The sequence below is a fragment of the Hemiscyllium ocellatum genome, chromosome 40 (assembly GCF_020745735.1).
Source record: "Hemiscyllium ocellatum isolate sHemOce1 chromosome 40, sHemOce1.pat.X.cur, whole genome shotgun sequence".
Classification (NCBI taxonomy): domain Eukaryota; kingdom Metazoa; phylum Chordata; class Chondrichthyes; order Orectolobiformes; family Hemiscylliidae; genus Hemiscyllium; species Hemiscyllium ocellatum.
The window spans coordinates 3387590-3391883 of NC_083440.1; the positions used below are offsets into that span (position 1 = coordinate 3387590).

Consider the following 4294-nt stretch of genomic DNA (forward strand, 5'->3'; position numbering starts at 1 on the left):
GGCAAGTGATATGTTATCTGACGTGGATCTGTCGGTCCGAGAGGCAAATTGGAGTGGGTCAAGCATCGTGGGGAGGCTGGAGGTGATTAATGCCATGGCCAGCCTTTCAAAGCACTTCCTGACCACCGAAGCTAGAGCCACTGGGCGGTAGGCATTCAGACATGCTGCATCATGGGCCTTCTTCGGCACAGGGATGATGTTGGCCCTCTTGTAACAGGCCGGGACAGCGGCCTGCTGCTGGGAGAGGTCGAAGATGTCCGAGAAGACCTCTACCAGTTGATCTGCTCCCGCTCTGAGTGCACGGCCTGGTACTCCGTCTGGTCCCATCGCTGTCCTTGGATTCACACGAAGATAAACCTCTGCTGCAGTGACTGCTGGGATAGGTACAGATATAGAGACAGATATACAGGCCATCCAACGTGATCGATTGAATAGCTGTTGACAGGACAGTGCTGCAAGGTTTCAGGTGGGACAGTAGATCTGGGTTTCAGTCGAACTGCTATCGAGACAGCAGTCTCGCTCAGTCAATAGGTAAATTACAATATCCGACACTGTGTTTTATAACAGTCTTCCCGCTATAGAATGTCAATTAACATCAAGTTATTAATTTATGCAAGGTACATTCTCACATCAAACTGTTGCAGCCCAACAGTACTCGGAGGTGACCCAGTAACTAGTTAAAAGCCCAGTCCTGATGAAGGGTCAGACCCCAAACGTTGACTTCTCCACCCCCTGATCCTGCCTGGCTTGCTGTGTTCTCCCAGCCTCCTGCCTGTCCACAAGTTAAATAAAGCAACTCAGACCAGAGGGGTCCCTCATGCACTCCAGAGAGAACATCAGCACATGGAATCAGAAACGTTGGGAGCAGGGAGGCCAGCCCGATCTTCAGTTAGACCCGTTATCATCGGGGTCTCTTTATCACCTTCTGAAAATGCAATCTTGGACAAAGAAAAGATGCCTTTTCTTTGTTGATTAGAACAAAACTCCGATGTTTATTAGTCTCTTTGATATGCTGCTGTACCCTGATAAAATAGAAACATGTAAAGACATTTTAACGATTAAAGTATACATTTTAAAATTAAAGATTATCTTGCTCCCTCAAAGCCAGAGGGCACAGGAATTACAGAACTGTAAAGTTGCTCTGTAAATTAGGACAGGTGGGGTTTATAGAGGTGCTATATGGGAGTAGCATGGTGGCCCAGTGGTTAGCACTGCTGCCTCACAGCGCCAGGGATGTAGGTTCGATTCCAGCCTCGGGCGACTGTGTGGAGTTTGTATGTTCTCCCCCGTGCCTGTGTGGGGTTCCTCCCACAGTCCAAAGATGTGCTGGTTAAGTGAATTGCCCGTGCTAAATTGGCTGTAGTGTTAGGTGCATCAGTCAGGGGGGCAGTGGTTTTGGGTGGATGAGCCTTCCAAGGGTCTGTGTGGGGCTGAAGGGCCTGTTTCCACACTTAGGGGATCTAATCTTGTACGTCAACCATCAGAACTGTGTGTTATGGGAAAACACGTTTCATTATTAGTATGAATAAGCAAATAAATCAAAGACGTATGATAATAATATTGGCATTTGTATCACAGGCGAGTGTTTTTCAAAATAACAGAGGGTGTTGAAACCGTGGAATGTGCATCCAGAGAAGATGGTGCTCTCAGTTTAAGGTGACATCCAAGCAATGTGGAGAGATATTTCCTTGTAGCCTGGAATCCTTAATCTTAGCCGTGATGTCTCCTGAAGGAGTTGGTCTGCATCTGCATCTGCATCCACAGGGAGGGTGGGAGATTGCAACGCTGCAGTTCCACAAGAAGAGGGTTTGTTCAATTTGTAGGGGTGAGGGGGAAAGAAAAAGTGATTTCAAAGTATCGTTCAAGTGTTTAAAAATAGCTTTTATTTGGCGTTGACCTCCCCATTGTGAACAGTGTCTGAGAGCAGAGAGCTCCAAGTGTCTGGGACATCACTGGGACACTGTTCCTGGTGCAGCCTGAGGGGGCGGGGCTGGGATAGGGGGTGGGGTGGAGAGAGGGGGCGGGGCAGCCACACACAAAGGTGGCCATCAGGGTGAGGGTGGCATTGGGTGTATTTTTTCCCCCGTTGCCCAGATCTTTGTATAGCGAGTCCCTTCGGACCTGGTCCATCTTTGAACTCCATATGAACTGGAGGATGGCCCGGGTGACTGCAGCGGCGCAGGTTCTGGGAGTAGGCCAGACCTGTGCCACGTACAACAGCAATGACAGTGCCTCACACCTGATGACCAGGTTTTTTCCCGTGATGGAGAGCGACCGTAGCCTCCATCTGCCCAGTTTCTGCCTCACTTTACTGATACGCTCCTGCCAAGACTTGGCGCACGCCCCAGCCCCCCCCGAACCAAATACCCAGCACCTTCAGGTGGTCGGTCCTGACGGTGAAGGGGATCGAGGATTGGTCGGCCCAGTCCCCGAAGAGCATGGCCTCGCTCTTGCCTCGGTTTACCTTGGCCCCCGAGGACCGTTCGAACTGGTCACAAATGCACATGAGTCTGCGCACGGACAGCGGATCCGAGCAGAAAACGGCAACATCATCCATGTACACTACGTCCTGAGGTTCTACCTGTCCCCGGTGTTGCGAAGGATGGGCCTGGCCTCGCTGCCGCGGAACGCTCCGAGTAGTTGGACCATTCCGTGCCACCTGTCCTTCGTGGAGAAGTTTATGAAGAAAAACTCCTTTGACCACAAGTCCATCAGGAAGTGGTCAGCACGTAGTGTCCTTGAGACCCTTCGGGAAAAGGAGAGGGCAGATCCTATCGAGTGGTTCCCTGAGCAGACTGTCAAAGCCATTTGGCAGAATGCCTCATCGCCAGAACTGTCCAACAAGCACCAAGACATGGCTTGGCTGGTGGTGAGAAGGGCTCTGCCTGTGAGATCCTTTACGCATGCCCGGACTCTCAGCCGCACCGCACGCTGCCCTCGAAGCGGCTGCGGGGGGGACGAGACTGTCACACACCTCCTTCTGGAATGTGCCAATGCAGAGGAAGTCTGGAGAGGAATGCAGTGGGGTTTGTCGAGGTTCGTCCCGAGCAGCGCCGTGACGCGGGACTCCGTGCTGTATGGCCTGTTCCCCGGGACGCACACCGAGACGAACATCAACTGCGCCTGGAGGATCATCAACCCCGTGAAGGACGCTCTCTGGGCGGTCCGAAACCTGTTGATCTTCCAGCTGAAGGAGCTGACCCCGACTGAGTGTTGCAGACTGGCACATTCCCAGGTCCAGGACTATGTGTTGAGGGACGCGCTGAAGGTTGGGGCAGCTGCTGCCAAGGCGCGGTGGGGAAAGACCACCGTGTAACATCTGCCTGTCTAAAGAAGAACAGGGGGCCCGCGCAGTCATTTGGGCTCTGCTGACACCTCAGCTCAATATGTGAGTGAGAAATGCACAGATCTGTATGTCATAATGAAAATTCTGAGCTGTGTATGTAAATGTTGACATATGTATGGCATTACCTAATGTACAGTGTATCAAATTATTTTATGCAAATTTTATAAATAAAGTATATTTTTGAAATAAAAAAAATCCCATTGCACTTCGGGTGTGCTGACGCCTGCGATGTCCCCAAATGCGGGATACTCGACTGCAACATTTGTGGTAGTGGGGGACTGCGTTCGCGCTCTCCCCTGGTTTATAAACCAAAGGCAGATGATCCAATAGGGGGCGCTTCAATGTGTTACCTGCGTATACCGCTCCTCTCTGTTATGTTACACCTTCATCCTCCAATTAACCCCCTCGTTATGTTAAAACCTTTTGGCAAGGACTTTGACTTACCAAATCTATCTCCCTCTTATTTACTGCCCAGACACTGTCACTGCTCTTATACGTGGCGCAGGTCTGGCCTATTCCCAGAAGCTGTGCCGCTGCAGTCATCCCGGGGCCATCTTCCAGTTTATATCGAGGTCAAAGATGGACCGGGTCCAAAGGGACTCGCTGTACGATGTTCTGGGCAACGGGGTGGGGGACCCCAAAAAGCACCCAATGTCACCCTCACCCTGATGGCCACCTTTGTGTGTGGCTGCATCAAGCTGTGCGTGGATCCCCGGTATGCAAGTGTCACTACATACTGAGGTTCTACCTGTCCCCAGTATTGCAAACGATGGGCCTGGCCTCGCTGCCGCGGAACACTCCGAGTAGTTGAACCGTTCCGTACCACTTGTCCTTCGTGGAGAAATTTATGAAGACAAACACCTTTGACCACAAGTCCATCAGGAAGTGGTCAGCACGTAGTGACCCTTCGGGAAAAGGAGAGGGTGGATCCTATCGAGCAGACTGAGC

At 51.4% G+C, this 4294-nt stretch overlaps 1 pseudogene; it reads left to right on the plus strand.

Moving 5' to 3' along the window:
* Positions 1-3491: 3491 nt before the first annotated feature.
* Positions 3492-3645, plus strand: LOC132834565 (U1 spliceosomal RNA; annotated as a pseudogene).
* The last annotated feature ends 649 nt before the right edge of the window (positions 3646-4294 follow it).